Source organism: Notamacropus eugenii, chromosome 2 (genome assembly GCF_028372415.1).
Source record: "Notamacropus eugenii isolate mMacEug1 chromosome 2, mMacEug1.pri_v2, whole genome shotgun sequence".
In the NCBI taxonomy this organism is placed as follows: Eukaryota; Metazoa; Chordata; class Mammalia; order Diprotodontia; family Macropodidae; genus Notamacropus; species Notamacropus eugenii.
The window spans coordinates 258368979-258396875 of record NC_092873.1 but is presented as its reverse complement, the minus strand read 5'-3'; the positions used below and the strand labels follow the sequence as shown (position 1 = coordinate 258396875).

General features: G+C 36.6%; 1 long non-coding RNA gene and 1 pseudogene across 1 annotated transcript in view; one reads left to right on the top strand and one right to left on the bottom strand.

Moving 5' to 3' along the window:
* Positions 1 to 27897, bottom strand: part of LOC140527144 (uncharacterized) — a 233725-nt gene that overhangs the window by 167365 nt on the left and 38463 nt on the right. The gene's annotated exons all lie outside the window — the stretch shown is intronic.
* LOC140530429 (pre-rRNA-processing protein TSR2 homolog pseudogene) lies at positions 21015 to 21673 on the top strand (annotated as a pseudogene).

The following is a 27897-nucleotide window of genomic DNA, read 5'->3' as shown; positions in this document are numbered from 1 at the left end:
TCCATTGTTGAAGGTCTCTGCATAAACCCGCTGAGGGAACTGAGCCTGTGAGGCGGCCCTGCCCCCACCTGAGCACCTGAACTTGATCTCACACTGAATAACAGCCCTGCCCCTGCCCAAAGCCCTGAGGCTGGGAAGCAGCATTTGAATCTCAGACCCCAAGTGCTGGCTGGGTGGATCTGGAGGCAAAGTGGGTGTGAAGAGAATACTCAGAAGTCAAGTCACTGGCTGGGAAAATGCCCAGAAAAGGGAAAAAAAATAAGATTATAGAAGGCTACTTTCTTGGTGAACAGGTATTCCCTCCCTTCCTTTCTGATGAGGAAGAACAATGCTTACCATCAGGCAAAGACACAGCAGCCCAGGCTTCTGTATCCCAGCCCACTCAATGGGCTCAGGCCATGGAAGAGCTCAAAAAGGATTTTGAAAATCAAGTTAGAGAGGTGGAGGAAAAACTGGGAAAAGCAATGAGAGAGATGAAAGAAAAGCATGAAAAGCAGGTCCACACCTTGCTAAAGGAGACCCAAAAAAAATTCTGAAGAAAATAACACCTTCAAAAATAGGCTAACTCAACTGGCAAAAAAGGTTCAAAAAGCCAATGAGGAGAAGAATGCTTTCAAAAGCAGAATTACCCAAATGGAAAAGGAGATTCAAAAGCTCACTGAAGAAAATAGTTCTTTCAAAATTAGAATGGAACAGATGGAGGCTAATGACTTTATGAGAAACCAAGAAATCACAAAACAAAACCAAAAGAGTGAAAAAATGGAAGATAATGTGAAACATCTCATTGGAAAAACAACTGACCTGGAAAATAGATCCAGGAGACATAACTTAAAAATTATGGGCCTACCTGAAAGCCATGATCAAAAAAAGAGCCTAGACATCATCTTTCATGAAATTATCAAGGAAAACTGCCCTGAGATTCTAGAACCAGAGGGCAAAATAAGTATTCAAGGAATCCACAGAACACCGCCTGAAAAGAGATCCAAAAAGAGAAACTCCTAGGAACATTGTGGCCAAATTTCAGAGTTCCCAGGTCAAGGAGAAAATATTGCAAGCAACTAGAAAGAAACAATTCAAGTATTGTGGAAATACAATCAGGATAACACAAGATCTAGCAGCTTCTACATTAAGGGATCAAAGGGCGTGGAATAGGATATTCCAGGAGTCAAAGGAACTGGGACTAAAACCAAGAATCACCTACCCAGCAAAACTGAGTATAATACTTCAGGGGAAAAATTGGTCTTTCAATGAAATCAAGGACTTTCAAGCATTCTTGATGAAAAGACCAGAGCTGAAAAGAAAATTTGACTTTCAAACACAAGAATGAAGAGAAGCATGAAAAGGTAAACAGCAAAGAGAAGTCATAAGAGACTTACAAAAGATGAACTGTTTACATTCCTACATGGAAAGACAATATTTGTAACTCTTGAAACTATTCAGTATCTGGGTATTGGGTGAGATCACACACACAGCACATGCACATGCACACACACATAAAGACAGAGTGCACAGAGTGAATTCAAGAGGATGGGATCATATCTTTAAAAAATGAAATCAAGCAGTGAGAGAGAAATGTATTGGGAGGAGAAAGGGAGAAATGGAATGGGGCAAATTATCTCTCATAAAAGAGGCAAGCAAAAGACTTATTAGTGGAGGGATAAAGAGGGGAGGTGAGAGAAAAACATGAAGTTTACTCTCATCACATTCCACTAGAGGAAGGAATAAAATGCACACTCATTTTGGTAGGAAAACCTATCTTACGGTACAGGAAAGTGGGGGATAAGGGGATAAGCAGGGTGGGGGCGATGATGGAAGGGAGGGCATGGGGAGGAGGGAGCAATTTGAGGTCGACACTCATGGGGAGGGACAGGATCAAAAGAGAATAGAAGTAATGGGGGACAGGATAGGATGGAGGGAAATATAGTTAGTCTTATACAACACGACTATTATGGAAGTCATTTGCAAAACTACACAGATTTGGCATATTGAATTGCTTGCCTTCCAAAGGGAAGGGGTGGGGAGGGAGGGAGGAAAAGAAGTTGGAACTCAAAGTTTTAGGAACAACTGTCGAGTACTGTTCTTGCCACTAGGAAATAAGAAATACAGGTAAAGGGGTATAGAAAGTTATTTGGCTCTACAGGACAAAAGAGAAGATGGAGACAAGGGCAGAGAGGGATGATAGAAGAAAGAGCAGATTGGTGATAGGGGCAATTAGAATGCTCGGTGTTTTGGGTGGGGGGAGGGGACAAAAGGGGAGAAAATTTGGAACCCAAAATTTTGTGAAAATGAATGTTAAAAGTTGAATAAATAAATAAATTTTAAAAAAAAATAATAATTACAGTAAAAAAATTATTTATCTATTTTATGATATCTCATAGTATTTTTGGTGTCCATTTCTGTAAGAGTAATATACAGTAACTATTCACACTAATCATGCAATACTCTACTGCGACCTATGGCTTTAATTCTTAAGAGATTATGGTATTCCATGATTCATAGCCATTTAACATCAATGGAAGAATATTGCTAAAAGGGTGGCCTTTGTGGCAGGAAGAACTTTGGGCTCACAAAAAGTACAGTATAATTTCTCAAACACTATCTAACCTGTTCTCTTCTTCCCATTCATTTCTGGACAACTTAATGTCAACAGTTGTGTGTGTGTGTGTGTGTGTGTGTGTGTGTGTGTGTGTGTGTGTGTGTGTGTGTGTAACTATCATCCAAAAATGGACCAGAGATATTCCTTTAGAACTATTTCTAAAACCTGTAGGAATAATGTCCCTCTCTTTAGAGAAATAACTAATATAAAGGGCAGAAAAAATTTGACAATATAATATATCATCTGCTGTTTATACTTCAAACAATCTGCTTCTTAAATTTTCTTAACAAAATGTATTTTGATCATAAGACAATGATGACCATTAAAAATTTGAAAGAAAAAAAATTCATGAATATTTTAGAATTTCACAAATCTTTATTCTTCAGGCCCAGCTTAGTGAAGATTTTTTTTTTTTAATAACTAGCCTGGCTTTAGGACAGGAAGGAATAGAATTACTTCACTGGACTTTATCTGGATGGGTGGGGAGGAATAAATAGGATCAATAAGTAAAAAGGACAGAGAAGCAATTTTCAACTCAACAAAAATTTCCTTGACCATTAGGACCATCTGGCAGGATCAGAGACAGGACATATTTCCTTCTGCCCATACTACTTCACATCAACCACTGGGGTGGGGGGAGGGAAAATTCTCTTAAAGGACCTCGGCAACCCTCGGGGAGATATTCTACTCAAAATTAGAGGTACTTCTTTCAACCTGAGCTAAGTGAGAGTGAATACCACAAATATACCTAAGTCCCATTACTCCCAAAATAATTCTGGCCCCATGACTCCACCAAGCCCTGCTTTGGCTATCAGGTCAGCACTAGGGATCAGGCTTCTGCCCTGCCCTGCCATTGTGTGCCTCCTCTCACTTGCACCACTTTCTCAGGAGTTAATAATAATAATAAAATCAGTATCAGCTACTGTGAAGGACATGATCATCTACTGCCCTATGACCCACCTCAGAATCCCTGTGATTCTGAAACGTAGACTGACTGAGGTGAAGTTCTCTTTCCTGACAACTAGAATCAGTCAATGAATATTTTTAAAAATTAATTTATTTATTTTTAGTTTGCAACATTCACTTCCATAAGTTTTAAATTTTGTCCCCTCCCTTCCCTTTCCCCTCTCCAAGACAACATGCAATCCAATATGGACTCTACACATACATTGCTATTAAACATATTTTCACATTAGTCATGTTGTATGGAAGAATTAGAATGAATGAGAGTAATCATTAGAAAGAAAAACATAAAACAAAACAAAAAGGAAAATGGGCTTCTTCCATATTTCTTTTTCTGAGTGTGGATGGCATTTTCCATCATGGGTCTTTGAGAATTGTTTTAGGTCCTTACATTGCTGAGAATCATCAGCTAAGCCTATCAGTAAGTTATCGCACAATGTGGTTGTCCGCCTGTACAGTGTTCTTCTGGTTCTTCTCACGTCACTCAGCATCAGTTCATTTAAGTCTCAACAAACGTTTCTTAAGTGCTTACTAAGTGCTAAGTTTCTGGGGATACAAAAAATAAAAAATAAAAACTAGTCCCTGACTTAAGTCAGATTACCTTCTAATAGAGGAGACAACATATTCATTTTAGGTATATTCAAACAAATACAAAATTGATAGAATAATTTCAAAGGGCATCAAGAAGACCCAGAAAGGCCTCTTAGGAAAGGTAGGACTTAGCGTCTGTCTTAAAGGAAGTACTGAAGCTTAAGCCTGGGGGACAGCTGGTGTACAGTCATGGAGATGGGATATGGACTTCTGAGGAAAGCAAGTAAGTCAATGTAACTAGATTTTAGAATGCATGAAGGAGAGTAAAGAGTGAGAAGACTAGAAATATAGCTTGTAGCCAAGTTTAAAGATCTATGAAGGTCCTCAAAGGCAGAAGAGTTGCCATTATGATCCTAAGGTTAATTAAGGAGCTCCTGGAATGAGATGGCAGAGACAGAACTATAATTTAAGAAAACACTGTGGCAGCTCAGTGGAAAATGTATTAAAATGAACAGAAACTTGAGGCAGGGAGACCAGTTGGATGGTTATTCCAATAGTCTAGGGAGAGGTAATATACATCTCAGTTAGGGTTACTATAGAGATGTGAGTAGGTAGAAGGGGACAGAATGAGGACATACAAGAGGGTTGGAGTGTAGATAGACACTGGTCAATAAGTCAACCCTCCCTTTTCTTTTGTTTTATTATCTGTGCCCAACCTGTGGTAGAGCACTCCAAGTCTGTTTTGATCTGATCAGTCAGTCGGACACGCTGAAATTTCACTTTACGATGGTGATGTCATTTTGGTCCTCTTTGAAAATAAAGAACAACCAATTTTATTTAGGACTGGTTTTTAATAAGAAGAAAAATGAGCTGGGGACTGAATTTCTAGCTAGCTTTTATGCTCAAGTAAGAAGAGTGGTTCTACTCATTCAATTACCTTTGCGTTCTTGACTTAACTTGCCTTTGGTTGTCCTAGGGAAACTTTAGCAAAAGTTGGGCTTTTAGCAGGAGTTAAAAGACAGATGATGAAAAGTAAAGTGGAAAGCCAACAAATGGAAAACAGACACTAACCTACCCTACAAATGGTAGGAGAGACTGTAGGGAGCTTAAATACCTTCATTTCTTATGAAGAGGTAAGAAAATGAACTTACCCCCAGATTTTAGCATATATTATACTTTGGTCACTAGCCAGTTATCTCCAGTGATGAGATTCCCAAAGGAATATATGAAATGAAAACAACAGAACTCAAACTCTTCACCCTAAAAGCCATGTGGAATAACTCACTAAGGTAAGAAGAGAAGGAAGTCTTGTCTTATTCCCTACCTACAGGCAAGAAATAATGGCTCTGAGGGAGTCAAATGGAAAAAGCTTCTGCTGATCCTAAGCTAAGGATCATTTCAGATGGAATATTACAAAGCTCTTTCAATTAGGGACTTTGTAGCTCTCCATCTGAAAAGAGCATTGGAACACTGTAGCTAGAGACCAACATGACTATTCAACTGTGCAAATAGCTAAGATTGGAAAAAGACTGCAGCTGTCCAGTAAAGAGTGGGCCCAGGAGACCAGTGGATTAATCCATGTAGGAGAGAAGAGCCCATGCTGTTGGCAGTGGCTGCCTAGTGACAGAGAGCCTTCTCTGCCTAGCAGCCACTGTTCAGCAGCAGCAGAGCCTGGTAAGGAGCCATTACAACCACCAAGTGACATGATCAATTTAGCCCAGCAGCAAATTGGCCTATCCAGCCAAGACACCACATCGTGGGATGAGTAAATCCAGCTGAGTCACCAATTCAGCAGAGTATATCCTATAAAGAACCAGAGCATCTCAATAGCAGGATGATTCATAAGGAGTTTTATGAAGACCTTCTGGAGAAAGAAAGGACATCAAGGTCCTGCAGTTCTTGAATTATGATGTGACTTGGCCATCTGTATCCTCTACAAATGTGCCTCATTCACCACTGTGCTTTAAGCTTAATCCTACTGTTCCCCATTTTAGTCTTTGGGTGCATTTGTAGAGGAGTGTGCCCCTGGTCATGGAAGGAATGTTTTGTTTTTATTATTTAGGTTTGTCATTTGAGCAAATGACCTTCCTAAAGTATTATCTCTACTCACTGAAAATTAAGAGACGAGCACACTGTATTTCAGATCATAGCCATTCATAGCATTATCATCAGATCCCTGGTGGTATTAATAATCATTCCCTTGGGGACCCAACTACCAATGGCAGTATAAGTTGGTCAAGTAAGCTCCAAGGGGGACAGGGAGGGGGAGGGAGAGGGAGAGGGAGAGGGAGAGGGAGAGGGAGAGGGAGAGGAAGAGGGAGAGGGAGAGGGAGAGGGAGAAGGGGAGGGGGAGGGAGAGGAGGAGGGGGAGGGGGAGGGGGAGGGAGAGGGAGAAGGGGAGGGGGAGGGAGAGGGAGAGAGAGAGAGAGAGAGAGAGAGAGAGAGAGAGAGAGAGAGAGAGAGAGAGAGAGAGGAAAAGGGAATGGAACTTTGATTTCAATGGTGTCAGGATTTCCAAGATAAGAAAATTTCTTTTCCCAGTACCTTCTCTGCAAGCTACAGTCTTAGAGTTGCCTAGAACACTAAGAAATAAAATGACTTCCCCCAGGTCACATAACCAGTATGCATCAGAAGTAGGACTTGAACCCAGGTCTTCCTGGCTCCTGTGACTTGTTATTACTTCCATAATCACATATAAATCATCACTTGACATTTAAAGCTCTTTATTTTAAAGCATCTTTAAATTTAAAATTAAATTTTAATTACCTTTTAATTTTAAATTGAATTTGAATTTTAAATTAAATACTTCAAAACTTTCTAAAATCTGAGTCATTCCTACCTTTCCAGCCTTTTTACACTTTACTCCCCTTCAGTCTATCTACAATTCTACTACATTAAACTCACCCCTCCTTCTCCAAAGTTGTCCACATACTGAGACAACACATATATTTAAATTATAGAAAATAAAAGGAAGTATTAGGCATTTTCTTAATAATCCTTTTAGTGATTGTTAATGGAGGAATGAACCCATTCCAAATGTGGGCTCTTGGAATTTGTATTTAATTCTAAAGCATAGTTACCTGTCAACATGATTCCAATCACAGTCCTTGCAGTTTTCATAAATCAAATAAATAAGTCCCTGTGTTCTGAATCTTTCATCATCATGCAAACCCCTTTTAAGTAACACTTTATTAAAGAAATTTTACTTGTTTTATCATTCTTGGGTATAGTCATTCATCATCAGGCTATAAACCCAGCATGAAAGGAGAGGGGGAGAGACAGAGAGGGAGAGAGAGAAAGTGAGGGGGAAGGAGAGGGAGAGAGAATGATGGTGGCATTAGGTACAAAGAGCATATAAATATTAAAACTGAGACCACAAGGAATTGTGTAGATGAGCTGGAGAATGCTAAAACTTTTATTTATCTCATCTTACACCTAGAATGACAATCATTTAATATATGATTTTTTTCAAAAAATGAAAATCTATCTATACATCCCTTCCAGAAGAAAAGAAAACAATTTCTATCACTTCAGAGAATACATTTTGTGGATTACCAGTCTCAGATTTAATGATTGCCTACCTTAGGTAAATCAGCATCCTTAAGAAGGACATTAATGTAGTGGAAACATCTCTGTACTTGAACTCAGTAGATCTGGATTCATGATCTGGATCCAGTACTTAACTAGCTATGAAGCAATGTACAAGCCAGTTGATCTCTAAGTCTCACTTTTTATAACTGTAAAATGGGGCTAATAAAACTTGCATTACCTGCTGTTGTAGAAGAAGCTCTAATGTCAGTACCTTCTTCAGGCTCCGTATTGGAATGAACATGGTACTCCGAAGTCACTGAACATTCAACAAAGGAGGCTTATTTTTGCCGTAACACAGTAAGGCTATGAAACAAGGATAAAGTAGCACTGATTTTCTCTGAATTGTTCCCCCTCATTTCCATCTGAGAACGCAACAACTAGGCAATATATCATCAAGGTCCTGTAGTCTCAGAAACATAACAGTCTGAAAGGTCTGGACTATAGCTGTCAAAGCTTTTCATGCCTCTGGACCAATAAGGTCTGAAAAATCACTGGTTGCATCACACCTATCTCACAAGGTTGTTGTTAAGGAGAGTGAAGGGAAAGGAAATAAATAAGTTCCTACTCAATGCCAGGTACAGTGCTTAGTGGTTTTCCAGCTATCACCTCATTTGATTTTCACAACCACCTGTGAGGTAGCTACTATTATTATTCCCATTTTACAGATGAAACTGAACCAGTCAGAGGTTAAATGACTTGCCTAGGTCAGACAGCTAGTCAGTATCTGAGGTCAAAATTGAACTCAGGTCTTTCTGAATCTCTAAGCACCTGTCTCTATCTACTTTCTATCACTCTAGTCAGTTTCCTGTTTTGTAAACCATGAAGGACCATAGAAACCTAAGTATCTTATTAGGGTTAGTGACTCTTAGTACCCATCCATTACCCTGAGGCATAAGGAAGAGATCAAATAATACTTGATTATTTTAAGCAATGTCTTGAATGAAATGATCCATTATTATCTGATCTCTTCCTCATGCTCCAGGGTAATCAATGTCAAAGCAAACCATACCTTATAGTATTCAGGAACAGGCTTGATTTAAAGCATTTGAGAAAAGATGAGTAAAGCTAACAGTGCATGGAGCAGAAAAAGGGAACAATACCCAAGAGAGACTTGTCTGTCTGTCTGTCTCTTACACATACACACACACACACACACACACACACACACACACACACACACACACACACACACACACACACACATACTCCTCTACTCAGTGTTCAAAGCCCCTCATAACCTAGTTCCATCCCTTACTTTCCAGTCTTTTTATATCCTTCTCCCCTCCATGAACTTGTCAGTTCAGCAGCACTGGACTCTTTGCTGTTCCATGAACAATATACCTCATGTTCCATATCCAGGCATTTTCACTGGCTGCCTCCCATGCCTGGAATGTTCTCCTTCCTTGTCTTTGCTTCCTGGATTCCTTGGCTTTCTTCTACAGGAAGACTTTCCCAACCTTACTTAATTCTAGTGCCCTATCTCTGTTAATTATTCCCTATTATTTGGCCTATATACAGTCTATTGGTATTTGTTTGCTTGGTGTCTCCCCTTTAGACTTCTTGAGGGCAAAAACTACCTTTTGCATCTTTTTTCATCCTTGATGCTTTGCATAGTACCTGGCATGCAATGTATATTGTCCAACTGATTGATAAAGGCTAAGAATCTGATCTGTGTTAACTGGAGGGAAAAGGAACAGGAAGCAAGTGGTAGGGGTGTGTGTGTGTGTGTGTGTGTGTGTGTGTGCGCGTGTGTGTGCGTGTGTGTGTGCGTGCGTGTGTGTGTGTGTACTAGCACATGTAGGTATACTTTTTTTTTAACATTTTTGTTTAAAGTTTTGAGTTATAAATTCTTTTTCTCCCTCTTTCCATTGGTTACTCCATCCCTGAGATGGTAAGCAATCAGATACAGGTTATATATGTACAATTATGTAAAAAATTCGCTTATTAGGCTTTTTGTACAAGAAGACTTGAATAAAAGAAAAAATGAAAGTCAGTTTCAAACAGTATCATTCTTTCTCTGAAGGCAGATAATATACTTCATCATTAGTCCTTTGAATTGTCTTAGATTGTTGTATTGCTGAGAATAGCTAAATCATTCACACTTCTTCATTACCACGTACAAAGTTCTCCTGGTTCTGTTCACTTCACTATGTACCAGTTCATGTAAGTCTTTCCTGGTTTTTCTGAAATCATCCTGCTTGTCATTTCTTATAGCACAATAATATTCCATTGCAATCATATATTACTGCTTGTTTCTCCATTGCCCAATTGGTGGGCATCCCTTTGATTTCCAATCCTTAGCCACCACAAAAGATCTGCTATAAACATTTTTGTACAAATAGGTCCTTTTCACCTTTTTTGCAAAGCTTTGGAATATACACTTAGCAGTGATGTTGTTGGATCAAAGGGTATGCACAGTTTTACAGCCCTATGGTCATTTGGATCAGTTCACAACTCTACCAACAATGTGTTAGTATCCATGTTATCCCACATCACCTCCAACATCCAGTATTTTCCTTTGTGTCTTATATTAGTCAATCTGATAGATATGAGGTGGTACCTCACAGTTGTTTTAATTTAAATTTCTCTAATAGAGCATTTTTTTCATATGACTATAGATAGCTTTGATTTTTTTGCCTAAAAACTGCTTGTTTATATCCTTTGACCATTTATCAGTTGGGAAATGACTTGCATTTTTATTGACTTGTCTCAGTTCCTTATGTATTTGAGAAATGAAACCTTTATCAGAGCTAGCTGTTCTAAAAATTATCTGCTTTCCATATAATTTCCATATAATTCTGTATAATTTTATTTACATTAGCTTTGTTTGTGCAAAACTTTTTTTAATTTTATATAATATAAATTATCTATTTTACATTTTGTAATGCTCTCTATATCTTCTTTGGTCCTAAATCCTTCCTTTGTCCATAAATCTGACAGATAATGGTCTTTTAATTTGCTTATGTCCAAATCATGCACCCATTTTGTTTTTATCTTGGTATATGTTGTGAAATGTTGTTTTCTAGTTTTCCCAGCTGTTTTTGTTAAATAATGAGTTTTTGTTCCAAAAGCTTAGATCTTTGGGTTTATCACATACTGAATTGCAATCATCATTAATTATAATGTAATTTCTACCTAATGTATTCCACTGGTCCACCATTCTATTTCTTAACCAGTACCAGATTGTTTTGATAATTACCACTTTGTAATAGAGATAGAGATCTGTATGGTGATTCCACCTTCTTTCCCTCCTCCTTCTTTTTTCCTCTCATTATCTCAATATCCTTGACCTTTTGTTCTTCCAGATGAATTTTGTTATTATCTTTTTCTGTCTCTATAGGAAAAATTTTTATAGTTTTGATTGGTATGACATTGAATAGATTAATTTAGTTAGAATTGTCATTATTATTACATTGGCTTGGCCTATCCATGAACAATTAATATTTTTTAATTGTTTAGGTTTGGTTTTATTTGTGTGAAAAGTGTTTTCTAGCTACGTTTATACATTTCCTGGGTTTCCTTTGGCAGATGATTGCCAAGTATTTCACAGTGCCTAGAGTTACTTTAAATGGAATTTTTCTTTCTGTCTCTTGTTTCTGGACTTTGTTGGTAGTATATAGAAATGATGATGATTTCTGCAGGTTTATTTTGTACTCTATAACTTTGCTAAAGTTGTTAATAATTTCAAATAGTTTTTTGGTTGATTTGCTAAGATTTTCTAAGTATAACATCACATCATCTGGAAAAGAGTGATAGTTTTATTTCCTCATTGCCTATTCTAATACCTTTAATTTTCTTTTCTTCTCTTATTGCTATAGCTAACATTTTAGTACAATGTTAAATGATAGAGATGATAATGGGCATCCTTACTTCACCCCCAGATTGTATTAGGAAAGCTTCTAGCATATCCTCATTACAGATAATGCTTGCTAATGATTTTAGATAAATATCATTATCATTTTAAGGTAAGTTCCATTTATTCCTACACTTTCTAGTGTTTTTAATTGGGATGGGTGCTATAATTTTGTCAAAGGCTGTTTCTGTATCTATTGAGATAATCATATAATTTATGTTGGTTTTATTATTGATATGGTCAATCATGTTGATAGTTTTCCTGATAACGAACTAGCCCTTCATTGCTGGTATAAACCCCACCTGGTCCTATTAATTCACTGGCTTTCTTACTTTCAATTTTATTAATCTGCCCTTTGATTTTCAGGATTTCCAATTTGGTGTTTAATTGGGGATTTTTAATTTGTTCTTTTTCTAGTATTTTTTAGCTGCATGCCTAATTCTAATCTGCTTTTTCCTCTATTTTATTGTTGTAAGCAATTAGAGATGTCAACTTTCCCCTATGTGCCACTTCAGCTGTATCCCATAAATTCTGGCATATTGTTTCATCATCATCATTTTCTTTAATGAAATTATCAATTGTTTCTATGATTTTTTGTCTTTGAACCACTTAATTTTTAGGGTTAGATTATTTAATTTCCAATTAATTTTTAAATCTCTCTTTACATAGTTCATTATTGAACATTATTTTTATTGAATTATGAAATGAAAAGGATGTATTTACTATTTGTGCTTTTCTGCATTTGGCTGTAAGAGTTTTATGTCTGAATGCATGGTCAGTTTTTGTGGAGGATCCATGTACTGCTTTAAAAAAGGTATATTCCTAAAATACCATACTCAATGATTGTACTAATCTACTGTTTAATAAACCCAAAGACCCCAGCTTCTGGGATAAGAACTCACTGTCTGACAAAAATTGCTGTGAAAACTGGAAAACAGTATGGCAGAAATTTGGCATAGACCAGCGTCTGACACTGTATACCAAAATAAAGTCCAAATAGGTACATGATGTAGGTATAAAGGCTGATACTATAAACAAATTAGGGGAGCAAGGAATAGTTTGTCTGTCAGATTTACGGAGAATGGAGGAATTTATGATCAAACAAGAGACAGAGAACATTATGAAATGCAAAATGGATAACTTTGATTACATTAAATTGAAAAGTTTTTTACACAGAGCCAATGCAACCCATTTTAGGAGGGAAGCAGAAAACTGGGAAAGAATTTTTACAACTAGTATCTGTGACAAAGGCCTCATTTCTAAAATATATAGAGAAGTGAGTCAAATTTATAAGAATGCATGTCATTCCCCAATTGATATGTCAAAGGATGTGAACAGACAGTCTTCAGATGAAGAAATTAAAGCTATCTATAGTCATATGAAAAAATGCTCTAAATCACTATTGATTAGAGAGATGCAAATCAAAACAACCCTTAGGTACCCCATCACAACTATCAGATTGGCTAATGTGACAAAACAGTAAAATGATAAATGTTGGAGATGTGGGAGAGTTGGAACACTAATTCATTGTTAGTGGAGCTGTGAGTTGATTGAATCATTCTGGAGAACAATTTGGAACTACCTAAAGGGCTATAAAACATGCATAACCTTTGACCCAGCAATACTGCTTCTAGGACTGTATCCCACAGAGATCATAAAAACAGGAAAAGGACTCATGTGTACCAAAATATTTATTGCAGTTTTTCTTGTGGTAGCCAAGAACTGGAAATCAAGTCAATGTCCATCAATTGGGGAATGGCTGAACAAGTTGTGGTAAGTGAATGTAATGGAATACTACTGTGCTATAAGAAATTGAGTGAGATGAGGAGATTGTGAAGACTTTTCATAATAAAAATATGGGGAATATTGGATTTTCTAAATAAAATTTCTCTTCCATAAGGCCTCTCTCCTTGGATACCTGAAACTCAGGTATCCAGGGCTTGTGGTCAGTCAATTGGTCCCCCCCCCACCCCTTACCAGCTACCAGGTTTCTTTGTGAAAGTGCTGTGGGCTGTAGCCAAAACTTGGAAGTTACTCAAATCTCCCCTTTGTTTGTTGTACTGTTGCCACATCAACACTGCACTTCTCCCCCTCCCTTCTTTTCTAAAGCCACATCAGCAGTTAAGTTAGATATTAGATGAGGTAATTGTGTTGGGATAGGTGAAGATTTTCCGGGGTTTGCCTAGTTTTTCGCGCCTAGATTGTGAGCCCTCCTCCCAGCCAATGGAGAGGTGGGATAGTGGGGAGGTGGGATTCTCTACGTTAGGGTATCAAAATTGTGCTTTAATTTCTGTAAGTGGCCTCCCTCCACCGGGAATCTGGTGGAGGGACGTCCCTTTCTCGAGAATTGTAATAAATCTTTTTTCTTTCTGTTCTTATTGAGAAGCCTCTACATTTATTTAAAATTTTGAGTAAGGGTCTTTTTATCCCACACAAAATGATGAAGGAAGACTTCAGAAAATCTAGTTGTTTGGAGAGTAATTTGGGAGGTTTTCAAAGAATTCCTTCTTCACTGTACCATCTTGGCAACAGAAGTCCCCTGGGAACATTTTAAACATACCTTTCTATTAAGCAGTTGGGACCTTTTCATAGGAAAATTACTTAATATGGCCTTCAAAGTATGCTTTATCATACTGATGGAGAAAGCAACGTCATTAGTATCCAGATATAAAACAATTAACTGGGGTTCTAATAACCCAATAGTCACAGTAAGCTGCTTCTGCGGAAATCATGGAAATAATTGATTTAAGGAACTGCAACTGTCAACAACCAAAACTGGGTGATTATTATGTCTGGACTTCCAGCTGGGGCACATTTTACATACACAAACTAATTATTTATTTTGAGTGGTTAACAAGTTTATCCATTAATTTATGTCTATGCTAAAAGTTGCAAATGGAAATTTGTGTAAAACATAAATACTGATCTCTGTTTTAAAGGTAAGCAATGCATACATTATAGGCTTATGATGAGAACAATACTGAGACAAGTTCTAGTGCATTATTAAGTTTTCAAAGATTAAAAACAAGAGTTGGGCACCCAGTGATTTTTGGCTGTGGGGGTGGGGTGGTAGCCAAGTAGCTACTTTTAAGCTAAAAGTGATCTCTTTACTTCAAAGAGATAGAGAAAAGCTTGAGGCTTTTAATTCTAACTCCTTGCCATTCTTGCTATTGTCGATATTTAATATAAGAAGTGAAAGAGATGCCTTCTCTCAGGTCTACTTGGCTCCATCTCCCTCTCAAGTTTTTTCTGATACCCTGAGAGGCTCGCGGGTGGGGAGGGTGCCTTTTCTTGGCTATCGGCTCACGCCCCAACAGATTTTTCCCTCTTTGGGGTGGGGCATAACAAGCAGCCTACTGTGTTGAGGTGTTAAAGAAGACACAAAGATAAATACTACAATAGATATTCCTCAAGGAACTTAACATCTAGTAGGGAACATAAAAAGTATGACATATATGCAAATAAAAAAATACAAATAGGAATAGGGATATGAGAGGAGAATAAGAAAGGAAGAAAATAAACATTTCTTAAACACCTGCCATGTTCCAAGAACTGCGCTAAATGCTGTGCAAAACTATCTCCTTTGGTCCTTACAACAATAGGTACTATTATTATCCACATTTTACGATTGAGGACACTAAGGTAGACAGAGGTCAAACAGCTAGTGAAAGTCTGAGCCAGATTTGAACTCAGCCTTCCCTGCCTCCGAAGCTAGTGTTCTATCCACTGCATCATCTTTTTTCTCTCCACTGGCACAATATGTCTGGAAATGTCGATGACAAAAACAAAAAGTATCAACAAAATTGACTTTACATATACACACATGTAGGTATATAGACAGATACACAGAAAGACAGATAAATATTAACTGTCCATAACTGTGTTCCCCACGAAACTACTTAAACAATCTATATCACACTCCAATCCCAGAAATCAGCAATTATTACATCCATTTTGCAAATGAGGAAACGACTGCCATGAAGGGAAGGCAGCCCTGGGATTTGGTAGCATCAGAAATCAGGAAATAATCGCTCCCATTGGGTCACCCTACGAGAAACCACAAAACCAAAGGAGTTCCTGTATTTTATCTATGCACTAGTCAACAACTACAATTCTATTTTGATTATTTTTTATGAACTTAACAAACGCAAACATTTCAAAATATAATTAAGAAAAACATATTAGCATATGAAACCAACAAAACTGCGTTCCCATTCTGACACCTCTCTATTCCACTCTATGATTTTCAAATATTTCCTTGAGGTTGTTTCCTTCCTTTCTTTCCTTTTTTGAAATTCTTTTAATAATCTTTCTTCTCACTACACTTCCCAACCTCTCATGAGCAAATAAATGAATAAGCCCTGAACACATTCATGCATAGTCTAGCAAAATAAATTCCCACATCAACCATTTCCCAATGTGTGTCTTTTTTTGCATTTTAAATTCATCACTTCGGTCACAAGAGGTAAAAAGGATGTTTTGTCTTCATTCTTTTGGACTGATGGCATGACATTATACTATTCAGAGTTTTAAAATCTTTCAAATTTGTTTTGTTTTAATTTCTATAATGTTGTTATATATACAATGTCCTTTTGTAAACTTTAAGCACTATCATTATCACAGAAGATGTCACATGTTACTTTTATTTATTTGAACTACATTCATCCATTTGTTGGGATTTAGATGAAATGTATCTTTCAAGTGGGATCTGAGCCATAGCTCTGTTTTGTACCTCAACAGGGGACACAGACATTTCCTTTTCTCATAAAGATGTTAATTCTAGGCATCTCTCCATTATTAAGTCCCACCCTAATTTAGGCCTGCATTAGTCATAAATAGTTAACTTCAGCTTCATTATTCAACTTTCATTGTGTCTACTTGTTCTCTATGCCATTACTCATGCTGTTGCCCGTAGCCAAGAATGCCTTTGAATTGACCCACTCTCTCTATTTAATACCTGCACTTATTTCTGGATCCAACCCTTCATTCACCTCTTCCAAGAAGCTTTCTATAGTAGATATTGTCTGCTGTCTCTCCTTCCAAAATTCTTCATGCCCTTCTCTTCCACTCCCAAGATTTAACATTCCTTCAGCCCTTTAGTATCACATCTATATCCTAAACCATTTGTGGTCCCTTAGTCCTATTCTCCAGTTTGTAAATCATATTTATTGTTTGACCTTCTATGTTGCAAACTGCCCAAGAGCAAGAAATGTATCATATTCCCTTTACATGGCCTTCAACACTAAGCATAACACAGATACATTGTGAGGAAACATGATGTAGAAAAATATGTAGTCTTGAAGTCAGAAGACCTGAAGTAGCATCCCTACTCTGACATAAACTTTGAAATAATGAACAAGTTCCTTAGCCTCAACAAGCCTCAATTGCCAAGTATGTAAAGAGGAGCTAATAATTTTTGTACTACTGACACGGGTTATAAGCAAAGTGTTTCACAAGCTTTAAAGAACTTTAAGTGTTATCAACTCTCAAGCATAACTATCAATGCTTCAGATTGCACTAGGACTTCTGCGATAGGCTGCATAAATGTGCCCTGTTATTGTAGGTTTTCAGTAAAGGTTTCTTTAATTCCAAATAAGAAATGAAAATCGAAGAAGGTTTTTCCTCCAATATATTTATATTTAATTATAAATATTTATATTTATAATTATTAATTATAATTACTGTACTTAGGTGGGTGTCATTTGTGCCCATTAGACTACAAGCTTCATAAAGGGACCATGCTTTATCCATACTATTTTTCTTGCTCCAACCTCAGCCCAGAAGCGCATCATCTTAGAGCCACATCTTTGACTTTACTGAAGCTTTATCACATTTGCACCACCTTTTTAAGAATCATCTTTCTCCCAAGTGTCAATAAGATATACAGAAATCATCATTTTCCAACTCTAGGCCATAGAACAATAGAGAATAGTGAATTGCCTGAATTTTGTAAGTCAAAGGCAGCATAAACTTCCATACAAATTCACTAGCAATAAGATCTCGTTAAATTTTATCTATAAAATGAAGATTGCCAATCCAGGAGGTCTACATAGTCCTGTATTGTTTTTTTTTTCCTTTTATAAAAGTATTTTTAAAAGTATTATTTGTTGATTTTAAATATTTTTATTTTTAAATATTGGGTTCCAAATTATCTCCCTTCCTCCAACTCTCTCCCCCACTCACTGAAATGACAAGAAATAAGATCAATTATACATGTGACATCAGGCAAATTCTGTAGTAGCTATATTTCCCCCAAAAAAGACAAGAAAAATAAAGGAAATAAGAAAATTATACTTCAGTTTGCCCTCAGAGTTCCTCAGTTATCTCCCTGGAGGTAGAGAGTATTTTTTCATTGTGAGTCCTTTGGAATTGTCCTGGATCGCTGTGATAATCAGAGAAGCCAAGTTCTTCAAAGCTGATCAACGTTACAACATTGCTGTTACTATGTACAGTGTTCCCCCAGTTCTTCTCATTCATTTCACTTTGCATCAGTTTGTATAGCTCTTGTCATGTTTTTCTAAAACTACCCACCTCATCATTTCTTATAACACAATAATAGTCTATCACATCATATGCTACCACTTATTCCACCCTTCTCCTATTGATGAGTACCACTCAGTTTCTAAATCTTTGCTACCTCAAGAAGAGCGACTTTAAATATTTTTGTATGTATTGGACCTTTTACTTTTGTCTTTTTGAGATATAGAACTAGTGGTGGTATTGTTGAATCAAAGAGTAGGCACAATTTTATAGTCCTTTGGGCATAGTTCCAAATTGTTCTCCAGAATGAGTGAACCAGTCCACTACTCCTGGCAGTTCATTAGTATACCTATTTTTTTCTATCATCTCCTCCAGCATTTATCTTTTCTGAAAGGGTGAGATGTTACCTCAGAGTTATCTTAAGCAGTATTTCTCTAATCAACAGTGATTTAAAGCATTTTTCCATATGATTATTAATAGCTTTGATTTCTTCTTCTGGGAACTGACTATGTCCTTTGACCATTTATCAATTGGAGAATTGCTCTTACTTTTATAAATTTGATTCAGTACTATACTCAGTATGTATTTGAGAAATGAGGTCTTTATCTGAGAAACTTGCTGTAAAATTTTTGGATTACTTCACTCTCTATGGTACCTTTTAGCAAAATGTAGTTTCTCTGATTCTCTTTTTTAATTAGGTCTACTTTTCCTTTTGCATTATTTGAGACCAAGGTTCCTTCCTTGACTTTTATTTTAACTTCAGCTTCTGGCTTTTTCATGAGTTGTTTACAGAGCTAGTTCTGGGGCTCTGTATGTTTTTGGTGATTCCAAGGTGGTGTGATCCTAGGAGAAGTATATGTATCAGTAAGCTCCCCGACATACACAGAGAGGCCTGCTATCACAGGTTCTTAGATCTGCATTCATAAAAGGAAAGGCAACTTTTGAGGGGTTAACAATCACTTTAATCAAGTACGTGTGTCAATCCTTTAACCAAGCACATATATCATTCACCTAACTGAGGGGAGTCAGCTCCCTGAACTTCAAAGAAAATACAGAGATATTAAGTCAACAGGTATGGCTTCCTCTGCCTGAATTCAACCAACAGGTACAACTGTCTGACCATAGTTACCAGAGAGGGAAGCACAACACCTGTGTTCTCAAAGCTGGGGAGCTTCTTAGTAACTTCCCTGAGTCCTCATCTGGCACTCAAACCTTATTACAAAAACTAAGTCTCAAAATAAAACCTCACCCTAAGAGTCTTTATACACTTTTTAGAGCCAGAGGGCATCACATCCTTTGAGAACCAGTGTCTCATTAACAAAAAGCTTGAACCTTCTTACAAATCTTCCCAGGTCAACAATGGGTAGGAAAAATTCTCCTCAGTCACATTCAAATAGAGGCATTATACTTCTTGATTATACTAAAACAAAAACAGCAGAAGATCCTACTTAACTTGTCAATACAGTGTAATCATTATTCTCCTAGTATGCACTTTTTTGGGGGTGGGGAATTATATTAAATTTTAATTTTTCTCAATTATATCTAAACAAAATTTTTTAATATTTTTAAAATTTTACATTTCATGTTCTCTTTCTTCCTCCCCTTCCCCTCCAGAAAGCAAACAATTGTATTTTGATTATACATATGGGGTCATGCAAAATATATTTCCACATTGGCCATGTTGCAAAATAAAATGATAAAGTTAAAAAGTATGTTTATTTATTTATTTTTAGTTTTCAACATTCACATTTATAAAATTTTGAGTTTTAAGTTCTTCCCCCACCCTCTATCCCTCCTCCCCAAGATGGCATGCAATCTGATATAGGCTATACATGTACAATCATATTAAATATTTTCCACATTAGTCATATTGTAAAAGAATCAGAACAAAAGGGAAAAAAACATGAGAAAGAAAAAAAGAGAAAACATTGTGCTTTCTGCTTTCAAACTCTGTAGTTCTTTTTCTAGATGTGCATAGCATTTTCCATCATGAGTCAAAAAGTATGTTTCAATCTACATTCAGAGTTTAGCATTTCTCTCTGTGGAGGTAAATAACATTGTTCATCATGGGTATTTTGGAATTGTCAGATCATTGTCTTGATCAGAGTAGCTAAATCTTTCACAGTTGATAATCATTACAGTACTGCTGTTACTATGGACAATGTTCTCCTGGTTCTTCTCACTTCACTTTCCATCAGTTCATATAAGTCTTCCCAGGTATTTATGAAATCATCCTGCTCATCATTTCTCATAACACAATAGTATTCCATCACAAGCATGTACCACGACTTGTTCAGCCATTCCCCAAATGATGGACATCCACTCAATTTCCCATTCATTGCCACCACAAAAAAAGATGCTATAAATATTTTGAATCGATAAACCTTTTTCCCTTTTTTAAAAAAATTTCTTCAGGATACAGACTTAGTAGTAGCATTGCAAAGTCAGAGGGTATGCACAGTTTTATAGCTCTTTGGATGTAGTTCCAACTTGTTCTCCAGCTCAATTCATAACTTCACCAAGAGTTTACTAGTGTCCCAATTTTTCCACATCCCTTAAAATATTTATCATTTTCCTTTTCTATCGTATTAGCTGATTGGATAGGTATGAAGTGGTACTTCAGAATTGTTTTAATTTGTCTTTCTCTGATTAATAGTGATTTAAAGCATTTTTTTCTTATGACTATTGATAGCCTGGGCAGCTAGGTGATACAATGGATAGAGTACCAGGTCTGAAGTCAGGAAGATTCATTTTGTGAGTTCAAATCTTTCCTCAAACACTTACTAGCAAATCTCTTAACCCTGTTTGCTTCAATTTTCCTCACCAGCAAAATGAGCTGGATAAAGAAATAGTAAACCATTCAGTATCTTTGTCTAGAAAACCCCAAATGTGGTTATGAGGAGTAAGACATAACTGAAAAATGACTGAACAACAAAATTGATAGCTTTCATTACTTTTCCTTAAAACTACACAGTCAGCTCTTGGGTCTGGTGACGGTGGGGTCGGACTTGGCGCGTCTGCGGAGCTGGTGTTCGGGCAGTGCTGGAGGCCTGGCCAGTGCTGCAGATCGCAGTGGAAAACAGCTTTGGGGGAGTCCACAGCCGTGAGAAGGCCCTGTGGCTCGGGGGAGCTGTCCGGGACTATTTCGTCCAGAATGCTGACTTGGAGCAGGATGAGGAGGAAGCTTCCTGCCTGACATCATAAGCGCTGAATTTGATGCTGTGGTAGAAGATGGAAGCCTGCCCCAGGTAAGCCAGCAGCTCCAGACAATGTTCAGATACTGCCAGAGTGGTGAAGAACCCTTGCTGAGAGAGTTCATCACTCAGATGAGCCAGAAGCAGAAGGATTTCAAAGCTATGGAGGCCCAGACAATCGACCAATGATGACTCAGACCAGGAAGAAGAAATAGATGAGGGAGATGAGGAAAGAGAGGTGACTGACAGCAGGGAGACCTCTGCCCTACCCTGTGGTGCCCAGACTGGTCCATCATCTGCCACTAGCCTGGCCTCCCTTGGGCATTAAGCTGCTGAAGATGGCTGGATTGTCATCCAGAGAAAAAAGAAGTGAGAACCTGGCCCTTCCAGGTGTGCTCCAGGAGCATTTTCCCTGCACAGCTATGAAACTGGCCTAGAGCACCCAAAGGGGCCCCAGGCTTTGTGGAGTCTCTACTTGAGACCATTAGGTGCCTGGCTTTGACATTTCCCAGTGTCCTGTGATCTTCAGCAAGTCACCCAACCTCTTTGGGCCTCCATTTCCTAATTTGTAAAATGGGGATGGTAATGGCCTCCCAAAATTGAAGGGATAGACATAGACTTTGCTTCACAGGAGCTGGGGGAGGGAGAGGGGAACCAGGACATAAAGAGATGACATGTGACTTTGTTCACCTCTGCCACCCTAGAGGGCCTCGAGGTAACACCTGCTCAGAAATGGAGTCAGCCAGAAGGAGCAGTGCTGTGAAAGAACAACAAGCCAATGTCTCCCCTCACCCCACCTACCTTCTCCTCACTCCCATGACCTCCAGCCTGATCTTGTCTCATTCCCCTCCCTAATCAGCTCTCACCTCAACGAAAGTAACCTCAGAACGTGTTTCTTCTTTGTCCACTCCATTCTCCAGTTACCAAAGTCATCTTCTGCAGGGACAGATTTGTCTGTGTCCCACCTGGACTCAAGGACATTCAGTGACTCCCTCTTCCTTCTAGGATCAACTCCAAGGTGCTCAGACTGGCATTTAAAGGCCTCTACAATATTCCTTTCACCTGTCTTTCCAAGCTCATGGACCTGCCAGCCCTTCCCACATGTTTCCCCAAACGTGGAGTTCTCTCCTCCCTTCTTCACATTACTCTCCCAGTATAGACCCTGAAAGCTGCCTGGTAGACTTAACCAGGTAATGGGCTTCCCCTTCCTCGGATGGACAGTCCATGTTCTCAGTAATAATAAAGCAGAGCAAAACCTGAAAAAAAAACTGCACAGCCATATTCTTTCACCATGTACTAATTAAGAAATTACTTATATTTTTATGAATTCAGCCCAATTTTCTATATAGTTGAGCTAGGAGGCCTTTATCAGAGAAACTTTGTTGTAAACTTTTAAAGTTGCAAAGTTGTAAACTTTTCCTCCATTTCTTGATTCCTTTCTAAACTTGGCCACATTGATTTTGTTTGTGCAAAACCTTTTTTAAAAATATTTTATGTAATCAAAATTATCCATTTTACATCTTGTGATGCTCTCTATCTCTTCTTTGGCCATAAATTCTTCACTTATCCATAGATTTAATGTAAATTTTCCATGTTCTCCTAATTTATGACATCATCTTTTATATACAAATCATGTAACCTCAAAGCACACTTTCAAAAGTTAGATAGACCTGGAAAAACTGATGAAAATTGCCCCAGTGACCAATGCTAGAAAATAGACTTAGAATTATTCTGCAGTTCAGATCTTCCTACGTCTTCCAAAATCAAGAGGCTATAAAAGCAGAGAATAATAAGAGGAAAGAAGAAAGAAAATACTCAAGGGATTACTAGGGTTGAGGGAGAGAAAAAATAGAAATAAAAAGTACTAAAGAAAAGTATGATAAAAGAATAGTAGGGAACTCTTTCAAGGACTGAACTCAGTATATAAAATGCACATTTCTATTGAAGGGTATGTGTCACTGGAGCCATCATTCACATTATCCATTTCTTTGATATATTATGTCACAAGAGGAAAAAGACAAGAGATCTCCATAACCCATCCATGTTTGCAGAAAAATACTGAATCATCAAGTTGATCATCTGGAAGTAGCACCAAAACAAACTAACAATATTCTCACAAACTAAAACTCAGACAGATGTCTCAGGATACCACTCACAAAAATGTAAGGCAGCAGACCAGACATCAAGTTCTGAAAAACCAGACCACAGATATGATTTACCCCCACCCATGCCCTTAGGTTTAGAAAACTATTCCATAATGTCCTCCCTTTTCAAAAGTCAAATATATTAAAAATGTTAGTAACAAATGCGTAGGGAACTTCACCGAATTTCAAATCTTGTTTCCAACTTTCTATCAAAAACAGAAATGCTTGTCACTGAATCTCTTTTTCTTTCAACATGTTTCTTCCTTATGCTTTGTCATTTCACCCCAGTAAATAAAATTTAAATAGCATGATTTTCCCAGGCACACAATTAACTATTCCTACCCAAAACGCTAGTTAGGGTTCTCACCTCTGCCCTTAAGAAACCACAACTAGAATGCTAGAAATAAAAACATACCATTTAGTCTAAGTCAGTCCCCATCAAATAATAATCTACAAGACTCCATGGATTATCTTCATATTAATAAGTAGAGATCAGAAGAAAAATTGAATTCTTTAACACTTCTTAAAAATTAAGGATTCTCATGGAGATTTTACAAATTTACAATGGTAGTTACATTTCCTATATGAAATAAAATCATTTATATACATAATATTTAAATACTTTTCTCCCACCTGTAAATCTGGGGAATAGGAACATGTAACCCTTTTTCAAACTGACACAAAATTTTAGAAAGTTTAACAGGTAGTGAATATTTTGTGGTATTCTTCTAAGAGGAGAGTGGTTGATTGCAACTTTAAATTTGCTTCAATATTTCTTTGTAAATAGAAGTTTAGATCTAGAGAAGAATAAGAACAGCCAAAGAAGGAATAAATATCATCTATGTGGAAATGGGACCTCATCTCCTGCATGCTCCTCATTTTACCAATTTTATGAATTTTCATATTCATAGGCATTTTGGCTCAAGCAGTCTTGCTGAAGATGTTAATAATAAATCAAGTCATCTATTTTGAGTGACTGTCATAAGCAAAGCAAGCTGTTGAATATTATTGTACTACAAGAGAAAGAGAGCTAAATATATAAACTTACTATCTTATTATATTTTCCCAAATATTAATCCAAATATATTTTTACACATTTCTAATTAACAGGTTTAAATGTTATCTTTTGGATAAATTTACACATGCCTGAATCAAGGCTAATCTTTTAACTTCACTAAAGACTTGCATCAGCATGATAGGGAGGTAACAGAATCACAAATCTTTGAAATATTGAAGTAAGGGCATGAATATTAAATTTAGAAATATATGCAATAATAGGCAGGATTTACATCAATTTGCTTTCAATCAACAAGTATTTATTAAACACTTTATATATGTCAAACATTGAAGGTAATGATACAACATGCCTACTCATCACTAAACATGTCTATAAACAGTAAAGAGCTAAAAGAACCTTGGAGGTAAGAGTGGGATGTGGAAAAGAAAAAAAGTTACAGCCATAACATCCTGCAGGAAAGGATTGATAAAAATAAGACCAAAAACTGGAATGTCAGACAACTGGAAATGATAGAACAACATCAGTCAGAATTAACAAATCACCAAATTCAGAACAATTTGAGTGATAGAGGAATTTTGGGGATAAAGGACAAGGGATTGAGCAGTTACCATTATAGACCATATAAATGCTTTTTAAAAATCCATTTTGTTGTCTTATTCATAGAATTAACTTCAATTAAGTATCAAGATATGAATGCATGTGAACCTACAAAAGGATTCTACAAACTAGACTATGAAAAGAATAAGTAAATAATTAACCATAAGAGAAATTTTTAAGAAAGTTAAATGTGCCATCCAAATACTTTTGAAAGTTATATATGTAGTTGTAGCAAGGTATTAGAATGAAAGTTTCTAACAAAGTCTTGCATTATCTATGCCTCAATAGAGTTTTTTAATCAAAATCCAAAAAAGCAGGTAAATTTGTGCAAGATAATTTGCACCTCGATACAAAAATAAAAGTAAAAACCTCCACTCAGGTTCTAGTAGTCAGTGACTACTTGTAACTATTGGCTCAAACTAAGTTTGAATGTCACTATGGGTAGATCAAACAGTCACCAATATTCCTTACCAGTCACTTCAGAGTCCATTACAATTGTGGACTTCCTGTTCACTATTACTCACTTCTAGTCATCTCAAGTTGTTGTCTCCTCTCTTTAATTTTATATATGGTGACTTATACAGTAAAGAAAGACTGCTACTTTCAACCACCATTCAGATCACCTCAAAGTCCATTACAGATATCAATTTTTCCTGTCCATTCCATCCCAGGTCTCACTCTGAGGATTCATTACCTCAGGATTTTCACTTGGGGGTGGCTAATACAATAGACATATTTTTAATTAAATGCAAGGAGTACAAATAATCATACATTTCCTCAACTAGCCACTCATAGCAGTATCTCCCTACAACAGCAATTCAAATAAAGTTTTCTCCAATCATCTGAAGGGGGTTTCAATTCAATTATGGCAGGGGTGGAAAGCATTGGGAAGGGAGAAGGCAATAGTAGAAATATTGATAAAAATCCAAAGAAAAATTAAGAATAACTAAGAAGCACTATTGGGTAAGAATATCCCAAAAGAAAAGTTCAGAAGAAGGAAATAGTTATTTACAATCCCAGGAAGGAAATCTGGAATGACCAAAAGTTATCTAAGAGAAGTAAAAGGGGCTAAAAATAGTGAGTAGAAAATACAGTGGAATAGGCAACCTAGAAAAGAAGCAAATAAACCTTAGTTAAGCAATTGATATCCTTTAAAAAAGGGAGGAAGTGGGAACAAGTAAATTGCTACGGCAAGAAATATTAGAGCAAATTCAAGTTTGAAAAAATGGATATCTACTGTCAAAAACTATTTACCTGAAAAAATAGGAAAGGAATAAGTTAAGAAATTATGTTCTCCCAGAATAACATGATAGAAAATATGAATACCATATTTTTAGAAATCACAAGAGAAAATCTAAATTAATACTGACAGAATACACAGGGATATCTCAGTTATGACACATCAATAATATGCTTGCCAAGGTCCAGAATTCCTAAATCAAACAAAAATTGTTTCAACTATATAAGAAGCAATAGGTCACATACCTTGAAAATCCAATTAGAAACACAAAGGATTATAAACCAAATATAAAAAAGGAACCAAAGGATTAAAATATATTGAAAAGCAAACAAAAATGATTGTGAAGAGGAATGACTTATCTTGAAAATCTGAACATGATCCTTTGAGAGAAGAATGGATTTTCAACAAAATTGATGACTTCCAAGTATTTCAGTTGAGAAAGCTGAAGGGAGGAAGAGATTTCAAAAGGCTAACACAAGAGTAAAAGTAACTTAAGAAAAAGAATCATTTATAATCATAAGACTAATAACACCTAACATTCATATAACACATTAAGGTTTGCAAAATGTTTTAGATAAAAAATATTATATAATTTAATCCAGATGAGAATTTAAGAGGTTCAAGTGATAATTGTTTCTTTCATGGAAGTGGGAGATGATTACTTGTATTTTGCAGTCCCACAATTTTTAAGTGTCAGTAAGTAAGTATAGCCAAGTTTTGACTTGGATACTCAAAAAAAAAAGGAAAGAAAAAAATCTCAAAGAAAGAGAGGGAAAAGGGACAAAGACACTTTGCTGAAATTAAAGAGCTATATGAGATTATTCAAAGAGAAGCGAGATGTGTTCAGGGGGAGGAGGGTGGAGTGGAACTGCAAATCTTATTAACCTTACTGTTCTATGAGCTAGTAAAGAAATGTTTTAAATTTCACATAAATAAACAAATAAATAATTAAATTAAGTAATCAAAAGAAACAATATTATGAAGTGGGTAACAGGATGAGCTGGAAAGAGAGAGGAAAGTTGAACCAGATAAGAGATATCCTTAAATGAAGAGGAGGGGGAGGAAGAAATATTTTAACAAGAATTAGTAAAGGGAAAATATTCATAACAGCGAAAATCAACTGATTTTGTTCCCAAAACAGAGGAAGGTGACAGAATGAATTAGAAAGTAAAACCCAAGAACTTTTTTAGCTATAAGTGACATATTTAAAACATGAAGATTTATATTGAGTTAAAATGAAAGGTTGTAATAGAATTTATCATGCTTCTGGAACATCCATAAAAGCAGGAATAGCAACTGTGATTAGAGACAAACCAACAATAAAAAGAAAGAAAGATATGATTGGATCAAGTACAGCAATTGCATATAATTTTTGCATATAACACCATGACCATTAAATATGTTCATATAGAGTATGTATATGTAGGAATGGCATAACATTTTTTTATTTAAAGAAAAGTCTAACTGAATTACAAATGATCTAAGAAAGCAGACCATTAATTGTTGAGAACTTTGACTTTTCTCTTCTAGATGTAGACAAATCTAAAAAAATTAAACAGGAAAGGATTTAAGTATATTAACAATATTAGGAGGGAAAAGATATGATAGATCTTTAGTGATCATTGATAGGGAATCTCCAAGAATCTACCTATTTTTCATCATTGAATTATTCCTTTGTAAATGAAGATAT